The sequence below is a fragment of the Apus apus genome, chromosome Z, assembly GCF_020740795.1.
Source record: "Apus apus isolate bApuApu2 chromosome Z, bApuApu2.pri.cur, whole genome shotgun sequence".
Taxonomy (NCBI): domain Eukaryota; kingdom Metazoa; phylum Chordata; class Aves; order Apodiformes; family Apodidae; genus Apus; species Apus apus.
The window spans coordinates 31615328-31635398 of record NC_067312.1 but is presented as its reverse complement, the minus strand read 5'-3'; positions in this window follow the sequence as shown (position 1 = coordinate 31635398).

The window sequence follows — 20071 nt, the reverse complement described above, 5'->3', positions numbered from 1 at the left end:
CAGCAAAGGACACAAGGGTTCTGTTCAACAGCCATCTGAATATGAGTCAGCAGTGTGCCATGGTGTCGAAGAAATGCTGTATCATCCTGGTGTCTATCAGAAATAGTGTGCCAGCAGGAGAAGGGAAGCAACCGTGCCCATGTACTAGGCACTGGTGAAGCTGCGCCTTGAATCCTGTGTTCAGTTTTGGTTCCCTCACACAAGAAGGACACTGAGGGGCTGGACCATGTCCAGAGGAGAGCTACCAAGCTGGTGAAGGATCTAGGGAACAAATCATATGAGGAGCAGCTGAGGGCACTGGGTTGTTTAGTTTGGAGAAGAGGAGGCTGAGGGGAGACCTCATTGCCATCTAGTAACAAGAGATAGAACAAGAGAAATGGCCTCAATATGTGCCAGGGGAGGTTTATATTGGATATTAGGAAACATTTCAGTACTGAAAGGGTTGACAAGTATTGGAACAGGCTGCTCTGGGAAGTGGTTGAGTCCCTGAAGGTATTAAAAGACATGTAGATGTAGTGCTTAGGGACATGGTGTAGTGGTGGACTTGACAATGTGCTAGGTCAATGGTTGAACTTGATGAACTTAAAGCTTTTTTCCAAAGAAAACAGTTCTGTAATTCTATTATTGTAACTGTCATTTAAAGCAACAGAAAGACTCTGACTGATGTTTGGGTGAGATCAGTAAAATACTAAGCCTCTTGAGTAATTATCATATTTTAATTAAAAGAACATACACTGATTATCAATTTTACTACTCAATTGAAAAAAGGTGAAGCATAAGGAATAACAGGCTTTTAATACAGCCTAATGTTGTGCTAGTTTTAGGAAGGAATACTAAATATTTTATCATTGTTTCCCAATTGAGGAAAAAAAAAGAAAAAAGAACCCAAACATGAGTATATCAGAACAGCTGCTTCAGGTTTGACATCCATCTATTACCAGCCTGAATTTCTGTGGCTGACAGGTCTGCTACAGATTGCAGACTTTTTAAGACAGGGAGTTCTGTCTTTCCTTTACTCTGTATCAGGTTGTGAGAAAACAGCATATAATAACTGTAATCTTAATGTTAAGGATTTCGGATTTCTGAATAAGCATGGTATTCCCAAACATGATGGCATCCTATCTGCATATTTTAGATCTGTGTTGCCTATGCCATGCTACAGAAATAGTCGCTTACATGCAGGTTAGGATTTTTTAAAACAGATACTAAACATATATTCTAGGGCTTAATATCCATGAAAAGCTTCTAATTAGGTGAGTTCCTGAAACCTCTGTGGTATATATGTAGTCATAGGCTTTTTATAAATGTTTTGTTTTAATTAAATAGTTGTATTGAATTAAATAATTTACCAGCCCTCCTTTGTCATAAATTATTTTGTCATTTTCTGTAACTGGATAAGAACAGTCTCAAATTCTGTGTCTTTTGTGCTTCTTGCTTTGCACAGTGCTCTGCACACCCAGCAGTGGAATTGCATAAAACATTTAATACTATTCTGTGAAATCAGGTCATTAATCACCTGAGACAAAAGCCGTTGTACAAAATTCCCATTGATTTCAATGGGATTTGAGTCAAGTGAAATAATACTTTTTTTTTTTTACAATATAAAGAGTAGTACTTCAAAATGTGTGTAATACAAACATTACTTAACTGTGAAGTCCTTATATGAGACCATTTTACTCAGTAATGTTCTTGTATTTCTCAGATGTTTATATCTAGATTACTGGCAATCTTTTTGTGTAGGTGTCATCCTGAAAATAAAATGGTTTCTATTTTGAGAATAAGATTATGTTTTCTGTCAACATATAAACACGTATATTATTTTATTGTTCGTATTTCCATTTATTTTCAGTCTGTATTCCTCTTGTAGAAGTCACTTGATTCAATGATCATTATTTGTGCTAACAATACTAATATACAGATACACACACTTTTAAATTGTATTATTTCTTTTAAGGTGTTGAACTTAACTGTCCTGAGGCCATCCAAAATGCTGAACAAATATTATTTAAAAAATTATATTCAAAAAAGAAGGGGAGAAAGAGGAGTGGGAAAACACAGCTACATTTTCAAAATAATTCTGTGTTCCTTCCATTCCATTAATTCCTTAAATTATTTTTCTATTCATTTTTCCCTTGACACATTCATCACTTTCAAAAAGGCAGAGTCCAAATGAACCAGATGTGCTGAACGTGCAAATAACTGAAAAATGGGTTTCCTTGGAAACCAGATGAAAGCCTTCAGAATAGCTCCACCTCCTGCTCAGTTTGACTTTCCCTTTTACTGTTTCAGTAATAGCAAATCAAGACGCTTATACCCAGATTGTCCCTTCCACTTATATGTGCAGGGGGTAACCACTTCAAGCAGGATTCAGAAAGGAGAGACTTCCATTTAAGTGTTTTTCACTGTTTTATTCTCTGTAACTCTTGCATAACAGCAGCACATGGATGGGGTAGGATGGGCATTTTTGCAGATGGTATCTGTCAACAGCTGCCTTTCACAGCATCCCTTGGCAATCCTACATTAACCATGTAGAATATCTACTAGAAGACCACTCCAATTAGTGCTCATTTATCTGGAATCCCTTCCCCGGAACTTTATGTTGCTGTTGTAGAGTAATTTGAAATTCAGATGGGAGCTAAATGACTACCCAGAAACTCACCTATCATAATCTGATAGCTTTTCTCTCACATATTCTTGTACTGTTCTGCAGATGCTAGAGGTGTAGCAATGAATGCAAGCCTGCGTTCCCCTTGACTGCATTATGTTCCTTGGTTCTCAGTATTTCATGTGATGAAGTTGCCTTGGTCCCTGCCAGACACTTAAAACTTCTAGTACAGTACTTCTGATGCAATTAAATTGCTGGAACACTTTAGCATGGTTTTGGGCCTTTGTGCTGCTTTACATAGTATCAATGTAAAAGGAATAAAACAGCCATTCAACAATAAGTGGCTCTGTAACCAAGAGGCTTTTCCCTTAATATAATGATCTTTTCTGACCTCAGAAATCCTTGCTTTTACAGATCAAGAGCACTAGAATGTAACTACAGAAATGTTTCTCTAACCATAAAGTTCAGTATAAAGTTTAATCATATTGTGAAGCAATCATGACTTTCCCTGAGAAAGAGGAGAGGACACTCTTTGATTAATTGCTCCTGCTTTCATTCCACATCCGGTCAGGGAGCAGTGGAATAAATCACAGTGCTTCAACCCAGACTAGAATAAAATTCTTAAGGGAAAGCTGAGTGATGTACACTTATTAAAAATTGTCAACTGAAATTAATGCAGGACAAAAAAAACGGAAGTATCTTGCCCTATTAATGACATGCCGCTGTCTGGATTAGCATGTATTTGTGGTATTTCTAATTAGTTTTCATTGTATTAACATGCTAATGTTAATGATACATTACTTTCAGTCATGCAGGCATAAAACCAATTTTTAGGAAACTGGAATTCTAGAGAACAAAAGTAGGGAATCAATGAGTAATTAATTTACAAAACTGCTTAGCCTAACTCTTCACCAGAGAGACAGAGTTTATAATCCGCCTTCTTTTCAGTATGCCAGTTTAATTATACAAGGCACATATGATTAGTATTAGCAGTTATGTCCTTTGGAAGCAGACACCTAGTTTTTATTCTGATATTCTTCCCAGTAGAGGTAAATATTACACCTGACTTTGTTTCAGTAGAGCTCCGTCCTTTGAATAATAATGCAGCACAGAGCATCTGATGCAGCATAGTGTGAATGCAACATGGAGACCTCACTCCTCCCTTCACTTAAAAAAAATAAATATAAAATTGCAAAAGACTAATTTCTGACTAATAACTTCTGGTTCATAAGAATGTAGAGCACCTTCTTTAGTCAATGGCAGTAATATAGTTTGGACTTAGGGAACATTCTTATTGATTCATGAATAATCCAAGGGGATAGATTAATCTTTTTGTGAACTACACAGCTCTGATTAAACTGCTGTTTAACATGCTAAAGTGCCAAATTCATCTTCTTCTTGTATCAAAGAACTTCCTATAATAAAGACTCTTTGTAACAGCAATAAGGCATCTCTGTGGGGAATGTTTATCATGAAGTGTTTGCACTTCGAAATACTAGACATTTTGTCTTGTAATGCACAGCTCCCTAAGGATATGAGTATAGGGCAATATCCCGTATCTTCCATTCAACTTTATAGCTTAATTATTCCTTGGGACATTCTGTCTATACATTTTTCTAAGGTTAGATAAGCAATGCATTTATTAAACTTTATAATCTGTGACATGACTTTTATTGTGTTTCACATCTTCTGTTAGTGCATGCAAAATTCAGGCAGATGGCCCACAATACATTTTAAGGCAGATAGGCAGGTAGATAAATAGATGAGTACACAATTCTAGGATGGGTAGACAAACTGAATTTCAGCAATCAGAACTCCTAGAGAGAAATCTGTGCCTTCCTTCCTGCCTGCCTCCCTTCATTCTTGCCTGCCTGCCCACCTGCCTTTTTGGAAAACCTGGAAGTTTTTATCTCTTATCTACTTCCTTTTGGCAGCACAAACAACTGTCTATATTTTTGTTTATAAGCAGGCCAAATATTTACATGCTCTGAAGTTGTTGACACAGTTTTCTAGGGGATAGGGGAGAACACATATGGGCCACAGTAACCTAAATTGTCTCTTCCCTGTGTTCTACCAATTCATCCTAACTTCTCCAACAAACAAACAAACAAACAAACAAAAATAACAAAACAAATAACCAAAGCAAAGCAAACAAAAAACCAAAAACCACAAGCAAGCAAAACATTAAAAAGACCAACAATACAAATCATCTTACTGAAACAGAACAGAGGCTTTACATAGTTTAGAAAATCATGTAACACTTCAGGACCATGAAGAAACTACAAGAATTTCATTTCACCGCTATTTATTATGCAAAAGTAATATTTCCAGATTTGTATCAATTTTGTGTTTTTCATAGCTGGTAGGAAAAGTATAGTTCTTATCATGTTCACCACACCACTGATAAAGGAATCTACTATTGTGGGAGGACAGTTTGCAAATAAGTTATGGTTTCTGCAGAATGTCAAAATTTGTGTCTGTAATTTCAATGGAAATTATGTTAACACACTGAAGTAGGTGGCACAAAAATGCACATCTTCAAAAAAGCAAGAAGGAAGATCTAGGGAAATTTAAGTAAACCTCACCTCAATCCACAGGAAGATAATGGAGCAAATCCTCTGGGATTAGTTCATCTTTAAGTAGAGAAGGCTCAGTCAGGGGAGACTTTATTGTTGTCTACCTGTTGAGAGGGTTTTGAAAAGATGGAGACAAATTCTGCTTAGAGACAGGCAAAGAGAGAGAAGAGGCATTAGGCACAGGTTTGAATTTAGGAAAGCTTAGTAAGATTTTTTAAATTTTATGTATGTATGTATGTATTTATTTATCAATAAACCCTGCTCAAACTCTTGAACAGGTAAATCAAATATTAAAAGAGATTGTCCAGGGATTTTTTTTTAAATTTTCATCTCTATGGGTGTTCAAAACCTGACTTGACAGGGACCTGAACACCCTGCTTAGGTCCTGGGGGGGCAGAGCTTCCTTCCTGGGTCGTTCATTGTATGGTTCTGTAATTCTTTGATTTACCTAGGACATTAGAAAGTTCAGGCCTGGAAGGCTATCTGCATATTTCTTGTCTAGAATGCAGTGTAAAACTTCTGAAACATGATTTATGAGATTCAACCCCCAAACAAACAAACAAAAACCAAACCACAAACCCCAGAAGAAAAAAAAAATCCATACAAGAACCCCCCAAAACCAAACAACTTTGCTTGCCTGTTAGAAATATTAAATCTATAGAAATAATAGAGCTAGTCTAAGAAGAAATGTTGTTCCTTATACTAACCATAAAAATGGGTAGAAAATTATTTCAGAACATGGAAAAAAAAACCTTTCTAGCACTAATTTTCTCAAATTTCCCTTGCTAAATACCTTGTAAATTTGTGAAAATGAGAATGAAAAATTGCTTGAGAGTTAGTGGGATAAGATGGAATTACAAGCTACTGTACAGAGAAAGATAATGCAATGAAGTGTTTTCCACATTTATCACTGTTATGTTCCCAGCCTCCCACACCAAGTCACTTTGGCTCAATACTTTACTATATTGCTAGAGTCTTACTGATCTTATTTCACACTGTACTAACTTAGTACTCAACGTTGTGTCCTACTTTCATGTGTTTTCTTACTGGATAGATTCACTACTTCTAAGGATCACACGGCAAAAAAGGGCAGGGGCACTCATGATCTCTGCAGTGCAGGCACTCGGAACTTCTCAGAGAGGCAGTCTCTGGCACTGTTGGATGACTTGCTGGTGGTTTGGAGCAGCTTCTCTCACCATTCAATGTTCACTACTTTCCTGCCAGCCCAGCACTATGTATGTTATAAGGCTGTGCCTATAGGAGAACAAGGAAGCACTGACAGTGAATAGGATATATCACAGAACCACAGAATGTTATATGTATGTATCTGGCACTATGTTACTCACATGTGATTCTGGCATGTGTAATTGCACCTACTGTTAGAAGACTGAATAAGAGGCGAGGCTGGAAGTGATGTGCCTTAGTACACTAGGGCAGAGGTATCTTAAAGCCTATCTTCAGAAAATGCCAAAAACCAAGTATCTTCTACACTGCTGCCTTTTCTGGTCCCTTCTTGTCAGAGCACTTTGCATTTGTATATATGGGTGGTATTATACCTTTCAAAAACTCAAATTTTTAAATAATGGGAGAAAAAAAATGAAAAAGAGTAGTCTTTAGATTGTGACATTATATCTAAGTCCTTGAACCTCAGATTTCTTCTGGAACCTTTTCACAGACAAATGATCTACAGTGCTCCACAGCCTTTTGGCAATGACCTACTTTTGCTATGTATATATCAACCCTTAAATTCTTTGGATAGCAGTTTCCATGTCTGATAGAAATCACAAAATTCTTCAATACCATAGTCAGAGACCAAGTTAAGTCTCAATTTTTTTGAGAACTATGTCTAAGTTAACAATGGTATCCCATGAACAAAAATAACATCTTTTTAAAAAGCCACCAAAACCCTCCTAACTTCTGAAAACCTCAAACACCCTTTTATCAAATGAGTGTTATCTGAAAAGAGTGTTTAAAATGTCAAAAGACAATCCCTGCAAGACTGATAAAGAGACTGACCTAAAAGATATTTTTTCAGGCTTTTATTTGATGGGTTAAGAAAACTTATTCAATCCAATCAAGGTAGGAGTAAACTTATTTGTAAACCAACAATGAGTATTTTTAGAATATTGAAAGGAGAGCAAAAACTGAAAAAGTGTAACTTGTCTTGGCAGTTTATTTAAGGTAAGAAATTATACCACAGACAACTTGGAATACTTAGGAATGACAAGATAATTTATTTCTGCCTGATGGATTATTTCAATGTCAAGCTCAACAATTTTATTACTGAAAAATATATATGATGAATATTGAAAACATTTCTTACTACTGAAAGAGTAAGATTCTGAATTTCTTGACAAAACCATGAATTACAATTACTTCCAGAGAGTTCAATCCCATATTCAGACAGAGATAGTCACACAGATATGCTGCTTCTAAATTACTGGACTTGCACTGGTTTATGCAATATGACTCCTTCACACATGAAAATCATAGTAGTACAAAACTTAAGCACTGGGCAAAAGATATTTAAAGAAGCATCAAGCTTAATATTTATAGAATGTATTCAGATTGAAGAGTCAGGGTAACCCTTGATTTTTCCTTAGATTATGTCTATCTTCACAGCAAGCATCATATACTTTTTTCTGATATGATGTATTTAGTTTCTTCTATGTTTTTGCCACTGTTTTAATGGTTTGCATAGTTCTTAAATATGCTCTACATGCTTAGATAACTACTTTTCTTGATAGCAAGATTTCTGCATGACATCAGGCCAATTAGAACTTCAGAAATTGTTCTGAGTATCATATACTTACATCTATACTACATTTAGATAACTAAATATTTGAGCATGCATTTCTAAATCAATAGGAAAAGAAACAAAAGATTCAACATAACTAAGGAGGAAGATTCAGGGGGTTTTTAAACAATTTTTAATGAATATTTTCCATGCTACTGATGCAATCAGTCCCAGACCACACGTATTTCCGAATGAAGTTACAAGATGTAGCCCTTTGTATCTAATTATTTTATTTTAGGCAGCTTTAATAAATAATGCAAAATATTATTACACCATCTTTCGTACATACAACCCTTCCCTCAAATTGCTTTTAACAATCATTAGAAAAAACTGTTTCACTGTGATTCCCTCCAAGCCACTGTACTAGAACAAATTCAGCCCATTCTAATTGGGTGACATGAAGCCACAGCAAAAATGAAATTTGTTGTGGAATTTGTTTTTGTATTTTACTGTTAGAAGCTGAGTGTTCAGCTTTTTTGCAGTTCTCCATTGGACCTTATCAAAGAACATGCTAGCTGGAGGGCATCAGCGGTACTGATCACTCAAAGGGAAACAGAACAGCTGTGTTCCTGACAGCTGGAGCAAGCATGATGTCCATCAGCAAATTACAGGGATATCTAAGACTATTCTCCTTAGCAGGGTGTCCTCAATTCCTGTTATGTTTAAATGAGACTTCTCAGTGAGTGCAAATTCCAGCCATTATTTTTGTAGTAGACTATAAACATTCCTTTTTACATCTGTGTATTAGTTTGTCATGCCATCATTCATCATCCATAAAGTAGCTTTAGGGAAGAATTATTAGAGGAAAAGCTATTTCAGAGAAACTCAAGCCATAAGAATCCTTCTATGTAGACATACTGCAAGCTCACACTGTGAACATTCACAGAAGTTCCATGTTAGAAATACATTTTCATTTCATAATTTTAAGCCTAAAAGAAGCTGCTAATGAGGTGAATATCTTCTTCCTGAATCTTCTCTGCTTATCCTATGAAGTTACCTGTATAATAGAAACTTATTTTTAACTGTTCACTAGATACCCTCTGCAGAGAGACAAAGTGAAGTAAAAATAAAAACGAGTAGTGTATATCTGGTGATTGTTTCTTACCTGAAAGATTAGCTAACCATTTGTTTTAAGAAAGAAGACATGATTGGCCAAATGAATGAAGCTTATAGCTTATTTAGCTTTATTCCTGTCTCTAGTTTTTACATATGTTAGGTATCAAATATCTGTAACCCATTCCTTAAGGAATTATCACTATCTAAGGTGAACTAATTACACTGTTACAGATACAGCTTCAACAAAATAATTCCACACTGTGCAGTTCAAACCAGCTTTAGAACACAGTCAAAAAGCTACAAGCATGTTGACCACTACTTTAGTAATTCAGACCATACATTACTTGGGAGTAGACACGTATTACATTTGGTATATAAAGTATTAAACTACATTATGTATCTCTGTATGAACATGAGTAACAAAGGCAGATCTCAAAAATTGCCATAATAATCCCAGTGTGAACTTCATGTGTTTGTGCTTTCCATGTTTTATTGATTCTGTGTTGTAAGTCTCCCAGAGAAGAGATATACATAGTTCAATGAAAAGTGCCCCTTTAAAACAAAAAAATCTCAGAAGTATAACTGTTATGCCAGCTTCTCAACAGCAACATACTTCTATGTATATTTTGTGTGACTATATCTTTGCAAGGAAACAAAATGTCAAAATGCTGTGACTAAATTTTTGCCCAAATAAAATAATAAAACAATGTATCAATGAATATGCTTCCTTCTTCAATTACTGAATTTGCACTTGCAGTTGAGGCATTAAAGAAGTTACAGTTACATTATTAGTATTGAAAAATCTAAGGAATGAAAGAAAATAATAATAATGAAAAAAATCAAAGCCTGCTATTCTGCAAATACCGTAGTTTAACGTGTTTATATATTAGGGTGTTAATGAGTAAGTTCATGAGAGTATCATCCAGACTGCCGACTTGCAGCACAGAGAAGTGAATTAAAGTCTAATTATAGAGTCATAGAGTCATAGAATCATATTATGGCTAGTGTTAGAATGGAACTTCAGGATCACCTAGTTCCAGCCCCCCTGTGTGGTTACTCTCACTAAACCAGGTTGCTCAAAGCCTCATCCAAGCTTGAGCACTTCCAGGGATGGGGCAATCTGTTCAGTGACTCACCACCCTTACACTAAAGCATTTCTTGCTAATGTTTAACCTAAATCTACCCTCTTCCACCCTCATACTATCACTGCTCACCCTGGTAAAAAGTCCCCACTCAGCTATCAAATCATAGAATGAATAGTGTTGTAAAGGATTTTTAAGATCATCTAGTTCCAACCCCTTGTATAAACTATACTAACCTGTCTGAACTTCAAATTTTTGTCAAGTGATACCTTTGTTATTCAAAGTAAAAATTACAGTATCTGCAGATGGAATCTAAGTATCTCTTCTGTGTGTATAAGGAGAGATTGTGACCTTTTTAAACATCTGACCTGTGGGCAGAGCAGTTCCCATGATGTCTGAGTGGACTGCCACCTACTGACGGAAGCTGATTTGAGGCTCTTACACAGGGAGTGTGGTTAGAATAAAAACCATGCACACAGAAAAGGGAATCAAAAGCATATAGGACTTTATAATGCCCAGGGGAAGACTGTTTTTTCCTGATTCCAGGAGATATAGCATGCTGTTTTGTACAGATGCCTCCCAAAAATTGTCTAAATTGTGTCCTGAAACAATGCTTCAGGAGCATAGCCCCTGAAGTCACAACTCAGGGCTGTGACTAAATCTAGCTTTTACAGCTGCAATATGACAGAGAGGTAAGATGCCTTAATTAACTGTGCTTACTTATGTACAAGACATGAGAATGAAAACTGATTGAAACTAATCTGAAAACAACAAGACTTCTTCCTACCTGCTGTTTGTCAGCTAAGAGAAGTTTTCAGTGTTTTTTGAGATTCCTTTTCCTTTTAAATAAGTGATTTATAATCTCAATAGTTCTAATTTACTGTAAGCAAAAGATAAGATTAGTAATGTGTTTAATATGTGTTATTAAATTCCCATTAGACTAAATTAACACACTTAGAGATACAGAAAACTACTCCAAATGAATTTGTGTCTTTCAATGACTGTTTATTTCACCTATTTCCAAAAACACTGGTAATTTTAAGGTTTGTGCTAGAGCCATTTACATGGCCTTTAAGATAAAACAAAGACTTTTAGGTCAGATTATGTGCTCTGTTCTCTTGGGTGAATACTTGTTTTGGAAGAAAATAATAAAATTAAGTGCTCATTTAAGATACTTTTCCATGCAGTAGTAAGATGCAACTCATTTTGAGAATTCTCTAGTTGAGGTCTAGTTGAGCAGTAGTCTGTGCTGTCACAGAAGCACAAAATGGCAGGAGTTGGAAGGGACTTCTGGAGATCATCTAGTCCAACTCCCCTGCTAGAGCAGAATCCCCTAAAGCAGGTTACACAGGAACACGTCCAGGCAGGTTCTGAATATCTCCAGAGATGGAGACTCCACGGCCTCACTGGGCAGCCTGTTCTAGTGCTTCACCCATATCTGTATAGACTTTACTGGGCCAGGTGATAATCTAGAATCCTCCAGGAATGTTTTCCTAATGATGTACCTATTGTTTCTAAGTGGCAGCTTGCCTAGAAAAGAAGTGCAGTTTCCAGCCATTTTTTTTTTCTTTCCCAAATAATTTTAAACTATGAAGAAAATACCTTATTTTCTTGCTGTACCTTTTAAGTCTCGAAAGAGTAAGCTGAAAAGCTTATTGTAGTAAATAATGCCTTTTCTAGAACTTGAATGGATTTGACTGCCTTTCACTGGGTTATGAAGCTATCTCCCCTGAAAATCTTAGAAACAAGATTTTGTGGGAGGATGACAGATTATTTCCTTTTATGGAGTGGTCTGAAATCTGGCATATCACTTCACAGAACAGCAGCTAGCTGTTCTACAGTAACTGCTGTCTAACATCTAAAAAAATTCAGGGAAACCCCACATATTAGAGACTAATATTCATAGGGAACATTAAAATAAAGAGCTGCTACTCTGCAGCTAATGGGAGGAATTATAAATTGACATACTGCTCGTTATACACAGGCATATATATATCTATATATATATATATCTGTATATATATGTGCTGAAAATCATACAGTTAGCTCACTAGCACCCTATTTAGACAAGTCATTTTTGACTGAGTATTCCTTGATTGATGGTGTAATGTATTTCTTAATGAGCTACTGCTGTAAGTTGTTGGTGACACCTATTTAAGCCTATTTTTGCATTTAAACAAGAAAAAAAAAAAAATTCTTACATGCAATGAGTGATGTACCTTTTCCAGTACCTTGCTTTTTTTACAGATCTGTATCTTTATGTACTCTTGTTACATCTAAAGCAAATTACATATAGTTAAAATTTGCTTCTATTTGTCGAAGTTGGCAACATCATGTTAACAATTAAATCTTATATTCTTCTTTAAAGGTAGGAGTGAAGACCATACCTTTCTTTACTTCTATTTTATTTGTATTTTTCATTAAGTGCTGAAATGTATTTAAGATGTCTTGGTGGACAAAAGAGAGACTAGCATTAAAATATAACCCTCTGTACTTTAATTAACCTTTTAGAATGTAGTGCGAATTCGTCTTCCTAGCTTAATCCTGGCTCAAACCAGGACAATTGGTTATGTGGAAGAATCTGAGGAATACAACAATATTCATCTCTTAAGTGGTACTGTTTTTTTATAGATTATCACTGTCACTTTGTAGAACACTAAATCTGAAGGCCTTTTTAAGAAGAGCTTTTTTGAAGACAAGTCATAGGCTAAAACAAACGAAGAAAAAAACGCACTGCAAGTCTGTGACTTACCATAATATCCTTAGTCTCTGTGCTCTACTTATCAGTGTACTAACCTTCAGCATGTAGATTGTTCCATTTCCATGTTTCTAAATGTATGTTTATGTCATACTTAATATGTTCTGCAGGTTGCACTTGCTCACTTATGAAGCATTAACTCAGATCTTTTGCTGAATCAGGATCTTTGTGTAGTTGAGGCAGTAAAGGACATGTATCTCCAAGGCAATTTTTCCTCTCACCTTGCTTTATGGCTTTGTAAATGACAAGTCAGTCTAACATAATCCTATTTCTGTTCCCCTTTCTACTCTCAGAACACATACTTTTGCTTTTTCTTGCGCAGTTTTTAATGGACATTCAACACCGCTGATACTTTTCTTTTACCTTGGCATAATCAAGATACTCTTAGTTAACAAACAGATTTTATTTCTGTGTCTAGTCTAAGGTATTCCAAAATAAAAACTGTATTAGACAATGCCACTATAATCTTTATAATTTTCTTTAACTCTTGGCCACATTTGGTCTTTGTTATTTGCCTATTTTCTGCAATAGGTAGAAAGGCTCTATTTTTCCTTACTCTATATGGATGGCAGTTATGGGAAAGTGTATTTCCTTACAGCAATGATTCTTTAATACTGTCAGTGGTCTTTACAGTCTAAACTATTTCAATTAGAAGATGATCCTCTGTTTATTATGGTTTTCCCCTCACTTTCTCTGATGAACTACTGGTATTTCTAAAACTTGTAACTTTCCAAATGTCTAGCATCAGTTTGCGTTTGGTACAAGAGCTCAGATACATACACTCCGTACTGAAAAATAGGGTGCTATTGAACTATAGCATATTTTAATCACTATATAATCTGTTTAGTTAGCATGTATGAGTGAGGTAAACTGAAGGCTGAACTTCTTCCAGTCTGCAAAACCATAGCAATTCATCTCTTGCAGAGATACAAGAACTAAAAATGAAAGATGAACATATAAACAAATCTCGATTCTCCACTTGTATAGTATGAGTCTGTGGACACCTGGAGGAATTTACATCCCAGTAGAGAATTGTGGGAAAACGCAGCCCGTGGAAACAATGTAGCCAGGGACTGGCGGTCGGAAGATTTCGCGTTCCTGCGGGAACAGTCCACATGCCAGGACTATGGCCATCACTTCTAGATGCTGAACTGAAAGTGCACAATCGGTCATTTTGATACATTGCCATTCTTTCGTCGCCTTCGTAAGGCAACAGAGAATGGAATGGGAAGGTCTCCCTCCTCTGCTCAGATTGTCACCACTCCACAAAAGAATTCTTCGCACAGTACTTCACGAAATGGCAATGACATAGAATTGACCATAAACTTGGAGGTATCTGTACTGCTTTAGAGAATGTTGCATTCAGAATGCATTTTCTGACATAGCCACAAAGAGTAAAGGACATCCCTATGTATTCTATAAATTGAAATCTAAAATATCATTAACATATTTTTCATTATTATTAATTTTCTCTTTAGCACTGGTGGCTATAATAAAAAATTAACAAACTTGTTCAGATATACTAATCTATTAATTTAGATATAAACTGCTTTAAAGCCTGAACAAGACAGGATTTAAACATTAAGGTCTGAATCTATTTCTTAAAAAAACATACTCAGTCTTGCTGTGGATTATGCATTTTTCACATTGCAACAGCCTCTGAAATTGATAATGAACCTGATTGTCTCCTTTAAACCACTAAGTATGCAACAATTTATAAACAGCTACCACAAAATACAGGTGACTCAGGAAGAATTAAGTTTGGAATTGCAAAGATGTTAGAACAAAAAGTTGAGAGACATTATAGAGAAGACTTGTAGTTATGCGCTAAATCAGCAGCGGCATTGCATATCTGGAAAGTCACTGAGAGGCACCAAAATCCATTTGGATTAGACTATACCTACCCACAAATACTGGGCTTCATTCTTGTGTTTGTGTATCTGAAATTTGACAACAAAAAGCACACTAATACAGTTCTGTTCCCTCCCAGATTTAACTTGTAAGCTATTTGAAGCGTTGTTAAAGTGCTTGACTTCTGTAATTTGACTGTGCCTAACATGTCAACATGTTGAAAATTGTATGTTTATCTGCTTTTTTAGGTACATAAATATCTTTTGTAAATATGACCTCAGAAACTGCAAAACTGTTAGGCTGTGGCAGTCTGTTGATACAACTCCAAAATTATGTGAATGAGAGGATATATTAATATCAATCCTAAGAATTCCTGCAGGAATGCTAAAAGACTTGAGTCAGGTTATTAAATGCATGTACAGAAACTACTCACTGCTCTTGGCTCGCATTTGGGAAAAGGTTTTGTAATTATCTTTGTCACACAGCAGCTGGGACCTTACAGCCCTGAAAATGTCCTCAGATTTGGAAAAACCAGTCAACCATGCTGTACCTTAGAAGATTGACTACTGGCATTGTGCATGTTTAATCAGATTTTATACACATCTGGGCTCTGTAATACAGCTTTTCTGAGGAAAGTATGCATTCTGTCATTCCTATTGATAGGAAATAAATAGAAACAGGTCAAATCCTCTAGATGTCTGTGCTCAAGCATTAGGCTAAAGAAAAAATATATCTCTGCAGCATTACATTTCCAGATTTTTTCTGTTGATAATATAATCTCAACTGGAAAGCTCATAGGTAAATATTGCTGTTTTCAGTTAGATTATTATTGAATGTGTTCTCCTATTAAAAAAAACAAACAACAAAAAAGAACAAAACAAAACCAAAACCAACAACAAACAAACAAAAAAACCCACAACAACATGTCTTTGAGGCTGTAGAAGTATTCTCATATTTTACCTACCTAAGTTTCTGCTTCAGTTAAAGAAAACTGACTAATTGTGGTAGCTTGATGTCTTCAGATCTTAGCATAATTCAGGCTAGAAGAGACTCAGAAGGCCTGTAGTCAAACTGCTTGCCAGTTCTGATTTCTCAGAGCCTCACTCAGTTGAACAATGAAACATCCCAAAGTCAGATATTGCCCAGCCTCCTTGAGTCTCTGCCCCACTGCTTGGGCAAAAGGCTTTTGCTTATTTCTAGCCTGAGCCTTTTCATATTCCAGCTTGTATCACTGCCTCTTGCTCTCCACCACACATCCTGTAGATGTTGCAGATGCTGTGGATGCCGTTGGGTGCTATCAAAGCCATCCGCTCTCCCAGTGGAACGAGTCCAAGCACAGTAGCATCTCCTTCCAGGGCAAGGGCCCCAGCCTCCTCTTGGTGACTTCTTCAGATTTCATTTGAGCTTATTTATACTTTCCTTGTATCGGAAGCCCAAAACTGGATATCTAGATGTATCTAGGTGTGACATAGCAAGTGCTGAATAAAGGGTAATCCCTTGATGCTATATATCCCAGATCACATCACCTAGGTTGTTGTTGGCCTTGCTGGCTGCAGAACAGCTGTCTCTTGTTCAGCTTGCTGTCCAGTAAGGCCCAAGGCCATATTCTTAGAATCACAGAATCATAGAATATGGTGAGTTGGAAGGGACCCATTAGAATCATCGAGATCAACTCCTGTCCCTGTGTGGGGCACCCCAAGAATCACGGCATATGCCTGAGATCATCATGCAGATGTTTCTTGAACTTAGGTGGGCTTGGTGCTGTGACCACTTTCCTGGGGAGCTTGTTCCAATGCTCAACCACACTCTGGGTGAAAAACCTTTCCCTGATTTCTAATCTAAACCTCCCCTCATTCAGCTTCCTGCCATTTCCCCAACTCCTGTCATTGGTCACAGGAGTGAAGAGATCAGTACCTGCCCCATCTCTTCCCCTCATGAGGAAGCCATAGACTGCACTGAGGTCACCCTTCAGCCTCCCCCAAGCTGAATAAACCAAGTGACTTTAGCCGCTCCACCATAAGTCATCCTCTCCAAAACATTCACCATCCTAGTGGGTCTCCTTTGGACACTCTCCAATAGCTTGATGTCCTTTTTATATTGTGGTGCCCAAAACTGCACACAGTGCTCAAGGTGAGGCCGCACCAGTGCACAGTAGACTGGGACGATCACCCTCCTTGACCAGCTGGCAACACTGTATATCTGACCCAAGTCCTGACAAGTCCTAAGATAGACCCTGCACTACAACACTTGTTGCCAGGCTCCTGGGAAAGTACCGTGGCCCCTTTAGTCTACACCATTGAATTGTTTGTTTACTGGTTGTCCTCACATCCAGACTGTAATGTCCTAAATTGGATAAAAAAAACATTGTTAAAGTTCAGGTAAACATCATCTGTGTCCACAGAACCTACATTTCAACACCAGGTGCAGTTGGGTTAAAAGTCAGAAAAATCCATGTTGACTGTTTCTAATCACCTTCTCCTTCCTGAGTCCAAAAATTTGTTCCCCATGGACTGATTCCATTATTTACTTTGGCACCAAAGTGAAGCCAAGCCCTGTCTGTAGTTTCTGCATTTGTTCATTTTGATCTTTGTAGAAAATACATACGACATTTACATTCCTGCAGTGGCTGGAGAACTCTCCCAGTCTCCTTAACTTTTCAAAGATGACAGAGCATGAGTCTGCCAAAAGCACCACCTCCATTGCAGCTCAACAGGTCAAAGAGAGTTGTCAAATTGTATCAAGTAATCTCCAGCTTAACTTCATCTACTACTGGCTGTTCCCCTTTTTGAACATTTATAATTAAGCATGGAAGCTGGGGAGACCCAGCTAGTAAAGGCTATGCAAGAGAAGGAAAGAAGGCACAGAGTACCTCAGCCTCATTTATGTCTCCTGTCACTACATCACCTGTCTCATTCAGCATTTCTGTGTTCAGTTCTTTACTGCTAACGTAGAAGCTCTGGTTGCCCTTTGTGTTCCTGTGCAATTTCTGAACTTAGCTGGACTTTGGTTTTCCTAGCACCAATCCTACAAGCCAGTGTAATGTTTCTAAACTCCTACTATCTAGCCTTCCTGCTTCTAGCTCTTGTATACTGCTTTTTTTACATTGGTGCTCTGTCAAGCTAGCTTCCAGTACATCTGCTTATCTGCCCGGGTACTACAGTGGATTGTTCTCAGACTCGTAGATGCTGTTCTTAAAGGTCTTCCACAATTCTGGAGCATCTTGGCCTTTCAGTGCTGTCTACCACAAAAGCCCCCTACCAGTTCTCTGAATAAACCAAAATCTGATAATCTGAAGCCCTGCACTCTGCTACTCTCTTTTCTCACTCCACTCAAGATCTTACACTCTCCAATAATGTGATCACTACAGCCTGGATACAACTGATTGTCCCATCTCCAGCCTGTTCCTCTCTGCGAGGGAACCACAGATCCAACTGTTCATCACCCCTGGTTGAGTCATCTAACATTTGTTCACAAGGTTATGTCTAATAGCCTTCAGAAATATTACTGCTTGGGTCCTGTTATTTTGCCCTTTAAGCAGAGCTCAAGGAGAGAAAAGCTCTATGAGAACAAGTTTTTGTTATGGGGTCATTTCAAAAAACCTTTGTCCCTTATGCCGTCTTGCAGAGTGTTTGGTAGCATACTCCTGCTACAGTGTCACCCTTAGTGGCCTATCCTGCAGACCTGACTCACAAGCTCTCAGTCAACCTCCTGTTTGTTCTGTAGGTGAGATGCACACATCTGAGCTGCCCCTTTTACATCACATGCAGCTCCCACCCTTTTCATCACTGCCTGTCTTTTCTGAAGAACTTACATTCCATCCATTGTTCACTCTGGTTGGGCAAGCTCACCCACGACATCTGCCATTGCAACTTTGCCAGTATTTTCTGGCTGCACATGGAGCCCCTTCTGCTTTTTTACCCAGGCGGAGAGCAGTGGTATACATGCAGGATAGGAAGATGTCCATTTGCCAGGTTTCACCACTCCTTAAATGTCCCTTGTTCCCACCATCTTCACCATCCAACACATCTGCTCTTTTCTCATCTGACTCATGAACTCTCTCTTGTGTCTCACCAGTTTAAATTTCTCCTCACCACACTGGCCAGTCTTTGGGCAAAGGCGTTTTGTCCCATTTTAGCAGATGCATCCCTTTGCCTCTCTGCAGTCCTTGATCCTCAGAATTGGTTATCCTCCTTGCTGCTCAACATAGGCCTGCAGTGTCCAGAGATCAGCAGCTCCTTCATGCCCAGTGGCACAAAACCAACTCTGCTCGTGAAATCAGAACTTGCCAATGCATAGGTACTTCCCTGGAATCAGACAAAAGCGGTTGGGTTCCTCTGTTGGCAGGAGTTGGCTGCAACACTGAACCTTGAACACACATTTCTTAGGAAGAGCTGACAGGAGTTGTCAGAAATGAGTGTTAGAGCTTGTAAATTCAAAAGGTTCTTGTGTTGACTCTTTCCAGGCAACTATGAGCAGCCAACGGTACCTGAAGAAATTTCTAAGATATCCCAGAAGCAGAACTCAGAGACTGCTGCAGTTGTCTCTGCTTGCTATGTTCTTTGAATGCTACTTTTAAGTAATGATGAACCATCAGTACTAATAAAATATTGCTCCTAGTTCTGGGGTTTGGAGCACATGGCAGCTGAAAAGAAAATCAGAGCATCCAGCGTATCTGTTATTACTATGTGAAAAACTTCATAGAAATTCCTTATGAAAACAACAACAAAAAAAAATCCATTTTGAAAATCTTAGTTGAGTCAGTTGCACATTGCTATAGAGTAATGTGTAACTGAATCTTTAATTTTCTTCCTTTTAAATAGCAGAAGCAAAAATGGGCAAAGATCTCATCTCTTCCTTTTCCTGCCGGTCAACATTTGAAGCAGGACTTACAGAATGAAGGAACTGTGATTATTTTTCCCTGCCCACTCTGTTTGTGGAAGTAAAAATGCAGGTAAAAGGAAGAAAAAGTATTTGTCTTGGGTCGCACCCTAACTTGGTAAGAGTGATATTAGACGAGTGAACTTTTGTTTGAGATAGATGCACTAGAACTTGAAAAGAAGTATCCAAGAGACTTGGATAGAGAGCTGCAAAGCTGCCAAAGATACCGCAGGGCTTGTTAGAGTACTAGGATAATCCAAGTTGGAAAGTATTTGTTTTGCTCTTGTTGTGCTTAAATATAGACTACAAGACAAAGATTCACCCCTGTAATGTGATTTTGAGTTAGTTTTTTAAAAAGGCCTCTATTCATGCTGTATCTTCTTTTTCCCAGTTTTACTCCTCCTTCCTTGGTGGAGAATTGATGCAATTGAACACAGCATACAGTGTGAAGCCAGCAAGGCCTGAAAG